Source organism: Lissotriton vulgaris, chromosome 8 (assembly GCF_964263255.1).
Source record: "Lissotriton vulgaris chromosome 8, aLisVul1.2, whole genome shotgun sequence".
In the NCBI taxonomy this organism is placed as follows: Eukaryota; Metazoa; Chordata; class Amphibia; order Caudata; family Salamandridae; genus Lissotriton; species Lissotriton vulgaris.
Window position 1 is genome coordinate 998,447,880 of NC_141696.1, and position 19,073 is coordinate 998,466,952.

A 19,073-nucleotide genomic window follows, 5' to 3' on the forward strand; every position below is an offset into this window, starting at 1 on the left:
GAGATAACAAAAGTTTGAGATATTTGCAAAAGGTAGGAGGCTGAGTTTCTGCCTTAAGATGAAGGGGGAGGGAATTCCAGAGTTGGCGACCACCAATTTGAGGACAGCGAGCAATTTAGCCAAGGATCGCTTAAGATCCTGGAATGGGGCTTAGAGCTTAAACTTCATGCATAGGTAAACTCTACCCCAAGGATGAATGGCTTTGAAGACAGTGCAAAGGGCTTTGAATGTTATTCTTTGAGAGCTGGGAAGCCAATGCAGCTCTTCCTGTATTTTGGTGGCCAAAGATTGTGATGGAATATCCAGAACTAGTCAAGCCACTGCAGTCTGAGGACATTGTAGGAATTTTGAAAGTGCAATCAGGGGCAACAAGAAAAGATGAATAACAGTAGTCTAAGCAGCATTCAATTGTGGCTTAAGAATTTGAATTTGAATTTAAAAGCATTTGTAGAGCGCTCGTGTACTAGGCAGTTTTTTGGCGCTGGGAGGTAACAGTGGTGAAAACAGACAGACAGAGGATGGTGGGCTAGCAGTTGAACGCTTGCTGGAACAAAAGAGTTTTTAGGGCCCTACGGTATTCCATATAGGAGGGCAGGAGTCTTACTGAAGGTGGAAGGGTGTTCCAGAAGGTGGGGGCTAGAACTGAAAATTTCTGACCACCTGACCTTTTCTTCCGGAAGCGTAGCACTGCCAGCAAGCCCAGGGAGGAGGAGCGAAGAGCTCTGGGTGGGCAATAATTCGTGATGGCAGAATTGATGAAGGCTGGAGCAGTGCCGACTCGGGCTTGAAAGGTGAGGCATCCCAGTTTAAACAGTGCCCGCTGCTTAATGGGGAGCCAGTGAAGGGCCTTCAAGAGGGGGGTAGAGTGGTATGACTTGGACAGGCCGTACACCAGGCGAGCTGCCTGGTTCTGGACCAGCTGGAGGCGGTGAAGGGCATATGCGGGAAGATTGTGTATAAAAGAACAGGAAGAGATTGATGAATTGACGAAGGCTATCGCAGAGAGTCAAGTGATTCCAGATTCTAAGGCATTGTTAGAAAAACTTGACAAAGAACTACAAATTTTTAAGGATAACACCATCAATAACAAAACGGCTCAGTTTGAAAGGGATTCTAAATCCTTCACATTGGAAAGAGCTTATCCATTCCTCAAAGAGGACTACTATTCTCAAACAGAATCTCGAGGGGCTTTGACAAATTTTCAAGGAAGGTCGAGGAATAGATTTAAAACATTCTCTGAGACATCATCCTCAGAGTCTTCTGGCTCTGAAGCAAGAGGGACCAGTAATAAGAAACAAACTCCTTTTTTAGAGAAAGGCCAACAACAAAAGGTAAGATTCAAACCGGCATGGGAAATGCGAACCAGGAGGAACTATTACAAAACGTAGCGGGCGCTTCCACCATAGTGAACTTATCCACTAAGATTCTTACGAAGGAGGAAGAATCTGTCCTTAATTTAGGACTTAAATTTGTACCAACTAAACAGACTGATTTCACTAAAATCAAACTAGAGGCAATAGAATTTTGCCGCAAAATTAGACTAAAAGTCTTTTTTGCTAATCAACCCCCCAGCAACAGTATGGAAACGACAGGTCTTAGGAATAAGTCCACCTTTGTCCCAAACCAAAATATCCCGAAACAGGTGTATGCGTTTGAACAAGTCTTGTTGTCCTCAATTACCAAACTAGAGAACAAACAAAAATTTGTCAAGCAAAATATTTCAAAGGGACAACGTTTGGCCCTCAAAAACCTGAAAGATGATCATTCTCTGATTATCAAACAAGCCGACAAGGGCGGAGCGGTAGTGATTTGGCCCAGAGAACAATATCTAGCTGAAGGGGCACTGCAAGTAAATAACCAAGTATGGTATAGAAAACTGCAGGAGGACCCGCTGCAAGAGATTCAGGCTTCAATCATAGAGATTGTCCAAATAGGCAAAGAGAGTGGTTTCCTAGGCCCAAAAGAAAGCGAGTTTTTGGTTAAGAAATGCCCACGAACTCCAGTGGCATATTTCTTACCAAAGATCCATAAGAACTTGTCGAACCCACCGGGGCGACCAATAGTCTCGGGCTGTGATTCATGCCTTGAGCCCCTGTCTAAGTATATAGACTTCTTCTTGAAGCCCTTTGTAACTAATGTGAAGTCCTACCTAAGAGACACCACTGACTTCCTGGTTAAGATAGAAGGGACCCCGTTTGACCGGGCATCACAACTTATGGTCACCATGGACGTGATGTCCCTTTATACCCAGATACCGCAAGATGAGGCGTTGGAGGTTCTGGAACTCTATTTAGACCTACGGGAAAGACCTCACAGGGTCCCAACATCGTTCATTTTACGATTGGCCGAAATAACCCTCAAAAGAAACTATTTCCGTTTCAACAACGACTTTTTTATGCAAATCAAGGGCACCGCGATGGGGTGCCCTTATGCCCCCGAAATGGCAGTACTCTATATGGCAGAGTACGAGAAAAAGTATGTGGAGACTGACAACCCTTTCATGAAACACATTGTGCACTGGTATCGTTACATTGACGACGTGTGGCTCCTGTGGCAGGGGAGCCACACTGAGTTGAGTGACTTTCACCAGTGGCTCAACAACAGACACATGGACATTAAATTTTCAATTGACTCAAGTAATGTCAAAATGACATTCTTAGATGTGGAAGTAGGAGATGTGGATGGGTCCCTTAAGTCTTGCCTTTTCAAAAAAGCGACAGACCGGAACACCATACTCCACTACGGGAGCTCACACCCCAGGAACTTAAGGGCAAACCTGCCATATGGTCAACTCCTTCGAATCAGAAGGAATTGTTCAGAGTTGGCAACATTTGACCAACATGGATCAAAATTCTGTGAAGAATTGACACAACGGGGATACCCCAAAAAGCTTCTTAAACACTCTTTCAAAAGAGCACGTTGCACCCCAAGAGAGAGCCTCCTTGAAATAAAGGTTAAACGTGACCTTGAGAACTTAGTATGCGTGACGACATTCTGTGCCGAAACCCACAACATACGTCAAATGGTACTAAAAAATTGGCATTTGTTGGAACAATTGGAGATACCCATCCCCCGCCCAATATTCGCCTTTAGAAGGAATCAGAACATTGGTCAACAACTAGTCCGTGCAGACATCAGACTAGAAAAACCGAAAAGTGACCTGATGTCCAAATGGGGCCTAAAACCCATTGAGGGACACCATAGGTGCGGGAATTGTATCGCGTGCGATACAACCACTGAGGGCACGATTTTTCAACATTCCAACACATCTTGGTCTCATACCAATTTTACCAATTGCAAGACAAAAAATGTTGTCTACGCTATAACTTGTCCCTGCAATAAAATCTATATCGGCAAGACCAACCAGCAGGTCAATACCCGCATGACACAGCACAGATCACGGGTCAAAAACAAAGTACTAACTGCTCCCCTTGTGCAACATTACGTCGACAAACAACACGGCGATAATGAGTTCAAGTGGACCGTGCTCTTTAATATTAATCAACTTAAAGCAGGAGTGAATGCAGACCAAATCTTATTGAAAAAAGAAGCTTATCTAATATTAAAATTCAACACTACCCAAACGGGGTTAAACGCACTTTCCGAAATTTCAAGACTGTAATGTTCCCCAACTGAACCACAACTCCCAGAATGCCCTGCACCTGGTTCACCAAGATGTAAGAGCCCGCTACAGCCACCAGGCGTTTTCAACGCAAGCATTTCCTGGTTCGCCTGTGCGATAGTAAGGTGAGTGCGAGTAACGCTCCGATGAGATGACACAGTTCTCCACTGGCAGCGCTCCGTGGCCAAGTTAACCCCTACCCTTCCCACTCTTGTCTTATAGCGCGAGCAAGCAGCGCTTCTGAAAAGGACAGGGAACCCTCATTCCCGCTACTAATTGAGTTCGGAATCAACACAGAAACCAAACACACGGCATGGCGACCGCCGCCCTGTGCAAAAACCTGAAATCTTAGGTACGTGCCTTTTTAATAATTTCACTTCCATCAATGTCCAAGTGTTACAATGCAGACCGAAACTGAGCGCGACCTTCATTTTTTATAGGTCGCACAAACTAACTAAAAACGAGCCAGAGGAGGAATTGATGAGAGATCAACGCCAGACTCGATAGAGGTATGAACGTGCCGCTTTGGGTCTGTAGCAGTCACTCGGTTCCGCTTTAGATGGCCTTTTAAGTCTGTGAATTAATCTTTTACAGAATTAAAGCTCCATACTACTTTATTTGTGATGCACAGCTTTTCGTGCCCAATTTGACCCACGAGAGCCCTCCGCTTCTGATATAAAGGTAATCCAACCTGTTTGAGTACAGCAACAACAGGGGGTCTTTTTGCAGTAATGACTTACAAACTTTTAAAACAAACTTCGTTTTTCATTTTTTGTGCAGAATCAAAACACTGAGAGAGCCCTGAGGAGAATCTGTAACTAATCACAGATTCGAAACGCGTCGGCAAAACGGCAGACAAATTCCTAAATCAGTGTTCCCCTTTTTGGGTTCAATAATTTTGTGTTGGAAATAATTTGATTTGCCTTCTGATTACTGCCGTAGACATTTCTTGTCCACCCTTTTTTTGGTTAACAGTTGTTTGACTAGCTCTCATAAATCAACTATTTTTTCTTCATAGAGTTGAGAAATACCATTCGCATAAGAAGTTTGTTGCTTATTGGTTAATGCATAGTATATGTGATACATGTCTAGTTGGTGTAAATATGTGTAAATGTATTTTTTTGTAAATGTTTTTGTAAGTGTTTATGAAGTGTTCTTCTTGCCCATGAAATTGATAAATTTCAATAAAAAATATGAGTAAAAGGGTTAAATAATATTACCCATACAAACAAATTGATCTGGCCTTTTTGTTTGTGAGTCTCATGAGCTGTAAGCGAGACGAAATAAGTGGGAGGGCTAGCAAATTGTCTTTTGTATTGCCGCCTTGACACGGCACAGAAGGATGGAGTGGTCCACCGTGTCAAAGGCGGCGGACAGATCTAATAAAACGAGGGCCTGGGGAATGTTGGAGTCAAGTCCCTCCCTGAGCTGGTCCAAGACTGAGATGACCACCTTCTCTGTGGAGTGACGGGGGCGGAAACCTGCTTGGCAGGGGGCGAGGTACTCGCTATCCTCGATGAAGGAGCTCAGGACCTGAGTAAGGTGGGACTCGGCAATCTTCCCTAAAAATGGGAGAAGGGAGTTTGGCCGATAATTGGCCGGGGCACCAGGGTCTGCCCCAGGTTTTTTTTAAATGGGGATGACCGTAGCAGCCTTAAAGGAAGGGGGGACAATACCCTGTTTGAATGAGTTGTTTAACAGGGTGAGGGCAGGGGAGGGGCAGTCCAGAAAAATCTGACTTAATATGCGTGCTGGCACACCAATCACGCCTGTTGACATTTTTAAGGAAGGATTTTGCACAAGAGAAGCAGCATCAAAAACATGCAGCTGCTAGCTTATTGATCTGGTCATTTAAATAGACCTCTTCATCAAGAATGAAGCCTAAGTTAAGTACTGAAACTGGGGTGGGGCATGACATAGGTGTGAATGGCAGAAGTTTACAGGTTGTCGCCAATGGAAATTTTGGCCAGGAATGAGCAATAACTCTACTTTGTCTGGGTAAGGTGTTAGTGAGTTCAGTGACTTCCAGTCTAACCTCTGAGTAATGGAACCATTAACGTTAGAGGATCCTTCATGGCTGAGGTTCCTCATCAAAGCAAAAAAGGTCAGAGTTTTGGCTCAGTAACTTATTGATTGCAGGCCAAATTATCTGATTCCCTTAACTAGGGGATAAATGTAAAATGTAACTATGTGGGGAGAAAATCTGCCAGAGATTTGAATTCAGATCGATAAAGAGACAGGAATACTGTTTGTTAGTGATCAGTGAGATATGAATTAAGCCAAGCCAGTACTCTGTGTTGGATTCCAACTTCAAAAAGGCTTAAGAGTAATAGGTCATGAGAGACTGTATAAAATGTCAAAGGAAGATCTAATAAGGCTAATGCCTCAGACGTGCCTTGGTTCACTAGTACCCAAAGATCATCCAGTACGAAGATCAAAGTTGCTCCCATAGTATGTATTAAACAGAAGTCATACTATACTTCATGGGGGAGATTGTGTTCTTCACGATAATGAGAAAGCTACTGATGATTAGTTTTCTCTAAAATCATAAAAGAATAGTGCAAAAGGAAGAATGGTTGAAAATTACAACACAGCAGCAAACCGAACCTTTATTTATGGAACTCTTTACCAGGTAGGATTTGAAAAATATAAAACAAAGTAGTTTTAGGGAGCAGTTAAATGCATGGCTGTTTGTAAACTAGGTACTTTTGTCTGAAGCTGGGAATATGGTTTCAATGAGTAGTTGCAGTCTGTTTAGATGTTTATAGTGCTGGGAGGCCCACTGGGGTTGTCATGCACTCTATATATTTTTTAGAATAGAATAGAACCTCAGTCCCAACACCTAGCACCTACTTCACAAGATACCCACACTTAATAAACAAGCCAATAAACAGACCCACCAGCGTGAAGATAGTATGTATCTACAATTATGTCATGGTCGATCTTACACCTCTTTTTTTCTACCAATGTTTAAGTGCAGCAACAAGTTTGAAGTGACACTCATGGAGCAATCCCCCAAACTCACATATGACAGTAAATGCTTCCTACAGAGGTTACACTATTAACCCACATTCTATCAACCATACATAACAATATTCGCCGCATCTGACCACTCAGAAGTGATTACACAATCGTAATATGATATAATGCATTAATAAAATAGAAAATGTAATATGAAATAGAATAATCAACAGTCCAGTGGGCGTGGGGTTGGCAAGGCCCACTCAGGGGATCTTCAACTGTTTTGCAAAATTAAACAATAGTAAAATTCAAAAGGTATCTACAAATAGTGAAGAAAAAATGAAAATGTGAAACCCTTTTCTATATTTGATTGTGAATTTAAATATTTCAATATTTGAGTATTTTATGTACACTTGTTTTTGCATTTTTGTGTATTGTTTTGAGGTTACCCGGATTCCACTGATGATTCAATGGGGGCTCCAGGCTAACCCCCATTTCTCAAGATGCAGTAAGGAAATTGTCTCATGCGAGAACATGTTCATTAACTTCCAAGGACAGCAGATTTTCTGGGAACAAGTCCTGTACAAGCTAGGGGATTTTATTGGCAGAAACATTACTCTTTTTCACAAAAACACTCTTACAGGTCTCCCGATAACCTTTGAACTGAATTGTCAATTTTCTATAACTGGAGACTCTGAAATTCATGTACGTTGTTTGGGAGATGAAGGAAGGACCCAAGACCTCATGAGGGTGGATGAATGGAGACCAGGGATTAAAATAATGGCAGTTTGAGTGAGATGTTCTTTTTTAGTAGGAATCTCTATAAAAATTGATCAATTATGGGGGCATTTCCTAAGGCAAATTTCAGAATCATTACAGCTTAGGTACACGTTTATTTTATATTCTTTTACCATATTTGTTTCTACCTTTTTTTGATTGAGGACTTAGGGTCTATATTCAGGTTGGCACTTGAGACACAGACCCTCTATTAACTCAAGCATTTACCTCTACATTGAGGAGTAATATCATTTTAAACAGCCACCAACTCTAATTTGTTAATGTTTGAATTAAGTCGGTAGATTCCATTTATGTGGTATGAAGATATGTGTTAAATTTTAATTGTGCATTTGCTCTGATCACTATTAGGCTAGGAGCTTTGACTTGTATAATGCAGAGAACTCTAGATGTACAAGAATAGTAGTATTTGAGATTGCTTCTAAGGCAAAAACTAACTTCCTAGATTTTTCTTATATCATGTTAGGACATTTGCATCAGTTCGTTTGAATATGAGGTATTTTCATGGATTAAGGAAGGCTGCTTTAAGTTTCTGTCAATATGCAGAGGTTTCTTTATGACTCAACTAAAAGATAAAAAAGAAATCCTGAGCCAGCCCAATAAACGTATGTTAAAATAAGCACAATTCATTCACTTTGATGACCTGTTTGCGAGACAGCTTCATATGAGGGCAGCTGGAACGTGCCAGAAAAGCTTTCCCTCTTGGCATTTGAAATGACTAATGCTATACAACATGTGCGCTATTAAACCCATTCAAACAGGACTTGTCTTTCCAAGTGTCATAGACATATGAAAGAAGGTTGCACTGTATGGCTGCAAAAAGCTTCATCTGAAGAGGAGAGCAGGAGTTGGAAGAGGTGATGCTCATGCCACATGGACATGAGTACTACACATCCACATTTTTGTTATGCCACATTACATCAACATCAAAGTGAAATCTCCTCATTACACTAATAACTTATTATTAAACCAGTGATATTAGCAAGATAACTGTTGTTATCACGAACAGGTGAAATTGAATACAGGTGGTGCAATGCATGTAATTGGTAATCACATGATTGGTAACCAGATTGTTGTCATCAGAGGTAGTCTCACAGTTTAACAACTGTACAAACTAATTAATACCAAAAAAGAAGTCAAATAGAACATTTGTCCTGTCAGAAAAATATATTATTTTGGCAACATATATGTATACTAAAATACATATTCCTGAACAAGAGTATTGTTTAACCCTGAAAGACACCACAGATTATGAAGTGATTAATAGTGTGACTAAAAGATGAGTTAATTACATTTACATCCATAAATGTGGCATAATTTTCCACAAAAGTGCCCCTGTTGCTAGTTGATGCACAATTCAAGTTGTTTTATCATTTCTTCAAAAAGGTGGTAGCCACTGTGTTCTAAGCAGCACTTCTATCTTAAATACCAATGTAAAAATCATGTGTTCTACAAAAATATTGTGTAGGATCAGAAGTATCAGACCACTGACCCTCTCACGGAAAAATGAACTATAGGAGATGACACAGTGAATCTGTCTTTATTCCTGAGAGAGGCTGGAAGTATGGAAGAGTGTAATGAGAAAGGGTCTATTTCAGATTTTTTGTAGGTTTTAATGATGTTAATTGCAATAAGTCAAGCTAGTTTTGCTGGGCTTGTATCACACACCAGTAACTCTTGTGTGGTGGATGCCCTTTTACTTCTTTAGGTAGCCCTCTCTTTTGTTCTAGCTCAGTTTCAGAGCAGCAATGAGCTCTAGTTTGCTAAGAGAAAAGCTGCGGTCTGGATTGTCAATAATATCCTTGTTATTCATTGAATTGTGGATGGAGTTACACCCACAAAGCATACCCTTACATCAAATGGTTTAAAGAAGTGGTTCTTACTTGTGACAATTAAATGTAACCTTGCTTCTTGCCGCCTTTGCAGAAATTTGAAATACATTGGGAATATATCTACAGTTGTAGAAAAAGGGTAGGGCTGATGACCTTTTTCAGAGTTGCCCGGCGTTAACCACCTCTATACCATTCTAGTTATCAATCAAAGAGGCAGGCGGTGGAGACTTGAAGGCTGGAAACAGAAGTTTTTATTCCGACGGAGCAGAACACATCAGATCAGACAACAAGGTATCGTCTCGAGGTGCTCTAACAGCCTCTCTGAGGCCTGGCCTCTTATACACTGGTTTATGGCATGTGACCACTCTTTATTACACTCAAGACATTGTGAAGTAAGAAAAAAAAAGACATCCCCGTAATCCTCGTGTCAATCCCACCCCCACATGCATCCACAATAGAGGTCCTTAACCTGCAGATAAGAGGAGGGGACTATCACGCAGCTGAGTGTTCCGCCGATTCTTAGGATGTGTGCGCCTGATCGTATCCCAGGGGGTGGGGAGGCCAGGATCAATAGTGGGCCTTTTGAAGAGGAGCGACTCCATACAATAGTGGGCAGTAAACTGTATTTCCCGGTTTAGGCGATGGCCTCGGACCTGTGTGGACAATCGGACTCGGTGGAAGGGGTCATCAAAGGAGAGGTATTCATGCCGCGTGGACAATCAAGCGCAGAGGGAGAGTTTACCAACAGAGGGGTATTCATGAAAGGAAAGGAGGTGTTGATCAGGCGCGAGCGTGACTCCCAAGGACAGGGTCATGCGGACTTGTGCATGTGAGGGAGGGGGCAGCCAGGGTGCGCGGAGGACGCTCGCAGGGTCAGGGGAGCGCGCTGGTGATCGATCGTGAACGGGAAGACCCTGGTACCCAAAAATGGCTGCCGTGCAGGTTATACGTGGGTGACAAGCTGGCGCAGATGATGTTCAGTTCGTAAACTTAAATTCCACAGTCCTCCCTTTTAACATGTCTCGCCAACTTGTCAATTCGGATTTATCCCCTTAAGGCCACGTATTTCTACCTCATAGAGGGAGCTCATGCGTTCATTTCCAAAGTCCAAAGTCTTTGGGCACACACAGTTAGAGACAAGTGCGCACAAGGATGGCAGGCATTGAACGCCTAAACAACACCCACATAGTATCACAACAGGTATCAATACAAAGGAAAGCAACCTCCAACCCCAGTCCTTCAAGGTGCCCCAGAGCCAGCTCCCAAGCGACCATCCCTCTTGTTCTTGGTGAACCTCCGAGGAAAGTCTGTGGAGGTGTTCAATTGCTTTGTAGACCGAGGGCGAGTTATCTGGCACGTAGGTGCAACAGCTAGATCCGATGATGCGGCATGCTCCTCCTCGATCGGCTAGAACCACATCTAGAACAAGGCGGTTTTGAAGGGCCACAAGGCGGACCGCCTGAAGCTCAGCCGTGTTGTTAGCGAGGATGCCAGCCGTGATGTTGATCGTTGTTTCCACTGCCTGGGTCAGGTGTCGGATAGCGCAACTGTTCGCCATTGGGCCCCACAGGAGAACAAGTCCCTTTGCTGCATCCAGGAACTGTGCTCCAGTGGAGTCGGCTTGTTCAATGTCACTTGTGCGCCTCTGCCGGTGATGGTTAGCAAGGGGTACATATGTGGGAGGGAGAACGAAGGCGAAGTAGCAGGTGCCCTTCCAACCTTTCGGGAGCCAGGTGTAAGCTTTGGTGCCACAAACAAAGTACATATTTGGAGAAGCAACAAAGGAAGGAGGATCAACTGAGTCCAATGTTCTGGTGATGTGGCAAGAACTGTGACCCACCAGCTGTGTTCCCTGGCCTTCGAGACACACAAGTCCTGTGATATTGATAACAGACAGAGCCACAGTCAGGGTGGCGGCAGTTTGCTTTTGCAGGTGAGAGAAGGTAGGTCTAGCCGGATTGTGGAGCACTTGCACTTCAACACGTTCTTTGGCTGGGATGTTTTTGAGGAAGGTGGCACCCGAGGGTACAGGACACAGGGGAGCAGAGGTCCTTCCGGTTTTGTTCAACCAGAACCCATAGTAGAAGTGTGATACTGTTTGGCCGGAAGTGGCGTTGTCCTTGTGGCTCTCTTGCATGAGGATCAGCCAGGCGAGGCAGGAGCCGTGAACTGAGAAAGGAGAAGGGATGAAAGGGATTGAGTGTCCAGTGGCGTGCGGGAGCAACCCGCAGATCCAGCAGTTCGTGGCATTTGCAGCAAGGTTGTGTTGGTGCAACAGTTGCACGAAGGAATTGTTCCAGAACTCCCTGCGGCTTTCTCGGAGCTGAGGTGACAGGGAGATTAGGTGATGCTCTCTCGTAGGGGTTGGCTGAGCAGTGGGCAGCAATACTTGACGAGCGGGTGTGTTTTCCTCCAAGATCCAGAAGGAGGTCATGAGGAGGAGGCAAAAGAGGAAGACAACGAAGAAGGCGATTGTCTTTGATTTGTGCAGATTGTCAGTCTTTGGGTTCCTGTAGCGGGTATTTCCTGTTGCTTCCATCATCTTCTTATCTGGCGCTTCCATCATCTTCTTATCTGGCGCTTCCATCATCTTCAAGGTGCTCGGTAGCGGGCAGAACCACAGACTTCGTTTAGCTTCTCTCCCGGTGACCCTTGGTTGTGTTTAGGTCACCGTTCTGAGATTTAACTTATTCCGTGGCCTACTTAGCCGAAGCTCCCTCCTTTCGACGCAGGAAATACCCTTCTCTGGATGGCACAGTGGGATCAGGGAATTTTGCAAGTTAAAGTGCCTCGGTGTCGGGATAACAGTTCAATGCTGGCCGGTCTTTGTTCAGGAGCTCTTCTTGGGTGTTGACGTTTTCTGTCGTGGCCAGGGTCGAGGAGACCTTCCTGCAGTGGTGTGCGTGCAGCCAGTGCCGCTTCCCCTCCACTCGAAGCGCCGTCCGGGTGGTGATCAGCACTTGCCAGGGGCCCGTCCACCGGGGTTCCAGACTTTTGGCCCGTTGAAAGTTAGGGACTAGCACAAAGTCCCCCGGTTGGATGTCGTGGCCTGGGCCCCTGGAAGCATCGGGGATGGCCTGCTGCACCTGTTGATGAATTACAGACAACGTTTTAGTCAACTTGCACAAATAATCAGACAGCAGGACGTCCGGGACGTCATGAATGGAGGTCGGTTTGGGGGCAGTCCAGAGGTTCATCGGTCGCCCGAATACAACCTCATAGGGGGTCAAATGGTGTTTGGTGGGAGTGGAGCGCATCGACAGCAAAGCCAGTGGGAGGGCATCTGGCCACTTAAGTCCGGTGGTGGCCACTATTTTTGACAACTTCAACTTCAATGTGGCATTATGTCGTTCCACCAGACTGGCGGATTGGGGGTGGAAGACCGCATGAAACCTTTGCTTCACCCCCAACCCTTTTAAGACTAGTTGGATAACCTCAGCTATGAAGTGGGGGCCATTGTCGCTCCATAAAATTCGACAAAGGCCATAGCGAGGGAAAAATTCTTTCAGTAGTACTTTGGCAGTAGTCATGGCAGTGTTGTCACGGGTTGGATAGGCCTCTACCCATTTGCTGAAGGCACATACAATGACTAGTACATACTTCAAGCCTTGGCATCTCTCCAGCTGGATGTAATCCATCTGGAGGACCTCAAAGGGGTGATCGGGGATCCCAAACCCTCCCCGGGGCACCACAGTTCCTTTCCCGGGGTTGTGTTGCAAGCAGATAAGGCACTGCTGGACTAGGCGTCTGGCTGAGTCGGGGATTTTGTCGTTGTGCCAGACTTTGGAAATGAGTTCGATCATGGGTGCAGATCCTATGTGTGCGGGGGAATGAGCCATAGTCAGTATGGGGATCAGGTATGAGTCAGGCAGCAACCATTTGTTTGCATCTTTTGTCCGCCAGCAGCCCTCATCGTCCTTCAAACCCACCCTTGCCCACTCTGTCAGTTCGTGAGGGGTGCTGGCCGACTGGATGTCCCTAATCATTTCCCTTGCGTTAGTCCATTTCTCTGCTTGTGACCTGGTCACATATATGCGTGTCACCGTCATATTCTCAGCTGTGGTTCGTGCAGTGATGTCGGCCAGTGCGTTCCCTTGTCCGACTAAGTCTGTCACCTTCTTGTGTGCCTGGCATTTGATCACTGCTAATCGTTTGGGGAGGAGAACTGCTTCAATCAAAGCAGAGACCAGATCTCCGTGAAGGATGGGGGTGCCGTGGGACGTCAGGAATCCCCTTTCCGTCCACAGGAGCCCCAAATGGTGAACCACCCCGAAGGCATACTGGCTGTCTGTATATACGTTCGCGGTGGTTCCTGTGGCTATGATGCATGCTCGTGTGAGGGCTATCAGTTCCGCTGCCTGTGCAGATCGGTGTGTGATGCGGGCTGTCTCGACTACTGTCCGGGCTGTCGTGACTGCATAGGCAGCTGAAGTGGTGCCATCTGGGAGTTTGATGCACGAGCCATCTACCCATAGCTCTCCATCAGGGTCTGTAAAAGCAGTGTCTCGGAGGTCAATTCTACTCCTAGTTTGTTCGTCCGTGAGGGTTACACAGTCGTGTATGGGAGGCACGTTGGGGTCATTTTCAGGCAGGGGCAACAGTGTGGCAGGATTCAAGGTCGTGCATCTTTTTAGTGTGATGTGGGGTGCAAGTAGCGTCAATTTGCACCCCGTCAGTCGTGCGCTAGTCAGGTGTTGAGTCTTGGTTTGGTTCAAAAGGGTGTCGACCGCATGGGGTACTAACACAGTGAGGGAGTTCGAAAGTATGATTCCCTCGCTCTGACGGATAGAGACAGCAGCGGCAGCTACTGCTCGAAGGCAGTCAGGCAAAGCTCTGGCTACAGGGTCAAGAGTGGCAGAGAAGTAGGCACAAGGGCGCTGCTTAGGACCGATAGACTGTGTTAGAACGGACAATGCACACCCCTCCCTTTCGTGGATGAAAAGGGAAAAGTGCTTGGAGTAATCCGGTGTTCCCAGGACAGGGGCAGAGCAAAGGGCATCCCGTAGCTCCCTAAAGGGTGCTTGACACTCAGGGGTCCAAGGAAGCGGGAAGGGGCATCTTTGGTCAACAAGGCAAGTAGGGGTTTTACAATAAGGCTGAAATTTGGTAACCATTGTCTGCAAAAAGAGGTAAGGCCAACCAAAGAGCGGACTTGCTTTTGTGTTTTTGGGATGGGGGTATCTAGGATGGTCTGGATTCGGTCGGGCGTAAGTTTCCTCCCTTCCTTGGACAGGAGATGGCCTAGGTATGTCACTTGTGGCTGGCAGAACTGTAGTTTCTTTTTGGAGACTTTGTGGCCATTTTCTGCGAGAAAGTGTAGGAGTTGGATAGTGGCTATGATTGCAAGTGGGGTGGTGTCAGCCGCCAAAAGGATATCATCGACATATTGGATCAACACCACTCCTTCTGGTAGCTGGACGGCGTCCAGCTGTCTTTTGAGGGCCTGGCTGTAAATGCTGGGACTTTCAGTGTACCCCTGGGGAGCTCTACAAAATCGGTACGAGCGGGATTTTAGGGTGAAGCCGAAGAGATAACGGCTGTCTGGGTGGATGGGGATAGAGAAAAACGCATTCTTGAGGTCAATAACAGTGAAGGTGGTGGCAGTGGACAGAATGAGGGTCAAAATGGTAGTGATGTCTGAGACTACTGGGTATTGGGGTACAACCACTTTGTTAATCTCTCGCAGGTCGATGATGAAGCGGTACGCTTTCTCATCTCCCTCGCCTTGCTTCTTAACAATGGGTAGGATAGGGCTGTTGCAGACATTGCTAACCACTTCTTCGACCACTCCTGCATCTACCAGAGACTGAATGATCGCTACCAGTGCCTTCTCGCCCTCGGGCGATATCCGATACTGTGGGAGTTTCGAGAGCATGGCGTCCTGTCTTACAGTTATATGAATGGGGTCAATCATCATTCGTCCCACATCAGAGTCAGTTTTGGCCCATAGGTACGGGGGCAGGGTGTCGAGCAAGGACAGATCAGCGTCAGTTATGGAGCACATGTGTCGTGCAGGGCAGGATTTGGGCATGCCTGGGTTGTCGTACAGGATGACTCGGACGCCATCTGGGGAACACCTAATGGTAGCACGGAAATGCTTCAGTAAGTCAATGCCCATAATGGCGTCAGGGGAGTTGGAGGAGAGCAGAAATGTTGTGTCAGTGGTGTTGCTTTCTAGGTCAAAGGTGATAGGCACGGACAGGGGGTTAGTGGAGGGCGTCCCATCGAAACCTATCGATGTAATGTGTGAGCCAGACAAGGGTGCCCTTGGAATCAGTCGTTTTGATAACACACTAAGTGTCGCCCCAGTGTCTACCAAAAATGGAGACTCTGTACCCAGGACCTTAGCAGTGACGTAAGTGCCTTGCTGGTCAACACAGAGCTCGACTGGATCCCTCCCTTGCCCCTGGCAGTCCTATGCAAAATCGGGGGCATTCTCACCGTCGGATAGTTGATACTGGTTCTGTCGGGGACGGTCAAATGTGTTCGATCTCCCTGATCTGTCATTGTTGGTGTCGTTTGTGTGCCCTCGTCCTTGTCCCCTATTTCTTGGCCCACCCGCTACGTCCTTGGGGTCCCTATTTCTGTTCATCTCTAACAGAACCGGACACTGGGATTTCCAATGGCCGAATCCTTTGCAGAAGGCGCATTGGTCCTTGCTAATGTCTCTACGTCCAATGTGGGGTGTTGGGGTGTGGTCTTTGGGAGGTGGATTTCTAGGGGTAGTCGATTGGTAGTTCCCCCTGTGGGGTTCCCGTCCGACCACTATACCTTGTATCTGAGCTATCATCACCCTTTCCTTCAAATCTTTCTTCTTTTTCTCGGATACCCTATCACTCTCATTTTTCTGGTGCTCGTAATACTGAGCCATCTGAAGGATAGCTGCGGGTTTGGAGGCCCCCCAACTACTCTCACTCGTCTGCAGCTTTTGGGAGACCTCTTGTGATAGGCCCTTTACATAATTTTGTACAAACAGGTGTTGTCCGGTTGCGGTGGTCATGTCTTGGCCACTGTAGTCGGAGAACACTGTCTCGAATCGGGAGAAGTATTCCGATACGTCTTCCTGGGGTTTCTGACGACAGGCCGTGACTATCGACCAGTGTACCTTTTTCTCTGGGATCAGTGTCTTTAACTTCTGAACTAATTTGTCTGGAAGTTCTAATATGTATTTTACTGGTTTCTTTCCGGGCTCTCGCTGTCTATCTAGATCACTGAGTTGCTTCCAGGTATGTCCGAACAGATCCGTGTGGTCAGCCTTCCGGATTTGCTTCCACACGTCAGCTGGCAGGCATAACCCGAAAAACAAGTCAATGTCCGCTAAAGTCATTATCGTCGAACCCAAGGCTGTGCCTAATTCGGTATAGAATGCTGTCGGGTTCTTTCTTAAATCGGGCAGAGTTTGCCTAAAAGTTAAGATATCTTGTCGGTCCCATGGTTGGTAAACCCAATTGTACACAACCCTCCCCTTTGCATCTTCATGGTTAATATCATCGTTCGTTCCCTGACCACGTGGCGGAACCCAGTAAGGGGCCGCCTCTCTGATGGGCATCATAGAGTTGGCTACTTCTACTGAGGACTCGGTTGTTTCAGGGACTGTAACCTTGACTTCTGGTTTCTGTTCCGTGAGGTGGCGGAAGATTTAAAGCATTTGCATGAAGAGGTCCGTCGCATCACGTTCAGTCCCATCTCCGACGTCGACCTTTCTATACAGAGCCATCAGTTTAGCAGGGCCCTTATTCTGATATCTATCCTCATATGCATTCAAGGTGTGGTAGCTGAATCGTAAAATGAAATGCCATCTATGGCTACCGGCATGTGAATTGTGCATATTCATCGTGTATTCTTCGCTCTCCTTCCGTTCTACTAGTGTCTTTGCTATCTTGTCAATCCCATCCCGCTCATCTTTGCTCAACCTATTTGGTCTGGTTGGTGGTTGCTTGCTAGCCTCGGGGTCATCTGGCGGTGTTGTTAATGTGGCTGGTGCGGAGGCCGTGAGGGCTGGTGCACTAGCGCTAAGGTCGCTCTCGTTCGTGCTCAGGGCTTGCGGGAGTTGCTGGCAGGGGGCATATGGAGGGGGCATGTAGATGATTGGGGGACCTAGCAGTAACTCATCGTTCGCCCGTTGTTTGGAGGGCAATTCAGGGTAGAGCGTAGAGGGGGTCCTAACAGGACATTGACCTGTCGACCCTGATTCTTGTTTTTGCGTAGCTTCCTTTCTTTCTTTTATTTCTTCTTCTAGTTGCTTAGCGGCGTAATTCTTTCCCTATTTTTGCTTCTTCTCTTTTTCTTCGTTGTTCCGTTTCTTTGCGCCACATGCCGATACTATCGAGCATAGTGGGCGTAGTCTTATTTTTCTGGAGCGCTATTTCTAATGTTTTTATTTTATGATCATCAAAGGAACCTATCAGTGGCCACTGACTTTCAGGGTTCTTCTTTGTGTATTTATGCCATAACTTAGTATAAGCTATAGCGACTAGTCCATGCTTAGTGAACATGTCCTTATTAGGGGTGCCCTCCAGCGGAGCTGGATGGTTCATCTCTAGTAAGCGGTCCGGGCTAAACAGGCTACCAATCAGTGGGGAGAAGATAGGCATGACGGGTTACAACGGGGACAAAGGTCTGCACTACCTATCTTATCACGGCGTGCAAAGACTAGATAGAATATTTCTATTCTCCGTTGTTTGCAGGCGGTGAATACCTCAACAAGAACCAATACCGAACACTTAATGTACGGTCAATCAAACAATCAGTGGGGAGAATAAGTAGGTACGACGGGTTAAAAGTTTGCGTTACCTACTTTTTCTCTACCTGCAAAGAGAGACCTTGTTCTTCCCTGTTTGCAGACAGAGAATCTCCAGACAACAATCCACGAACAACAGTTCGGGAAAACAGTGGGGGAGGAAGATAGGCACGACGGATTACAACGGGGACAAAAGTCTGCGTTGCCTATCCTTCACTGCTTGCAAAGAGAGAGCCTGTTGTTTCTCCATTTGCAGACGGTGAATCTCCAGAAGAATCAACAAAGCGTAATACTAGTATTATCCGAATCAAACAATCATTTTGTAATTTTGTCGCGTTTACACGACCTTACCCGGACCGCATGGACAGTTTCCTGTCTTCCGAATCCAGCGCCCGATCGTCCTCTATTCTTCGTGATGTTCGCGGCACTCCTGATGGTTCCCAGTCAGGACCGTAGATCACTCGAGAGAGGTCTGTTCAGAACCAGTGAAGTTCGGATGATCGGCTGTCAGACGAGGGTCTATCGGACAGGAGCTCTCCCGATCGTTGCAGTCGTTCACTCTGTCGTCGGGACCTCTCCCACTGGATCCACGTGTCGCTGATGGGCCCCACGCTTTGGGACGCCAATTGTAGAAAAAGGGTAGGGCTGATGACCTTTTTCAGAGTTGCCCGGCGTTAACCGCCTCTATACCATTCTAGTTATCAATCAAAGAGGCAGGCGCTGGAGACTTGAAGGCAGGAAACAGAAGTTTTTATTCCGACGGAGCAGAACACATCAGATCAGACAACAAGGTATCGTCTCGAGGTGCTCTAACAGCCTCTCTGAGGCCTGGCCTCTTATACACTGGTTTATGGCATGTGACCACTCTTTATTACACTCAAGACATTGTGAAGTAAGAAAAAAAAAGACATCCCCGTAATCCTCGTGTCAATCCCACCCCCACATGCATCCACAATAGAGGTCCTTAACCTGCAGATAAGAGGAGGGGACTATCACGCAGCTGAGTGTTCCGCCGATTCTTAGGATGTGTGCGCCTGATCGTATACCAGGGGGTGGGGAGGCCAGGATCAATAGTGGGCCTTTTGAAGAGGAGCGACTCCGTACAATAGTGATTCAGAAAAGG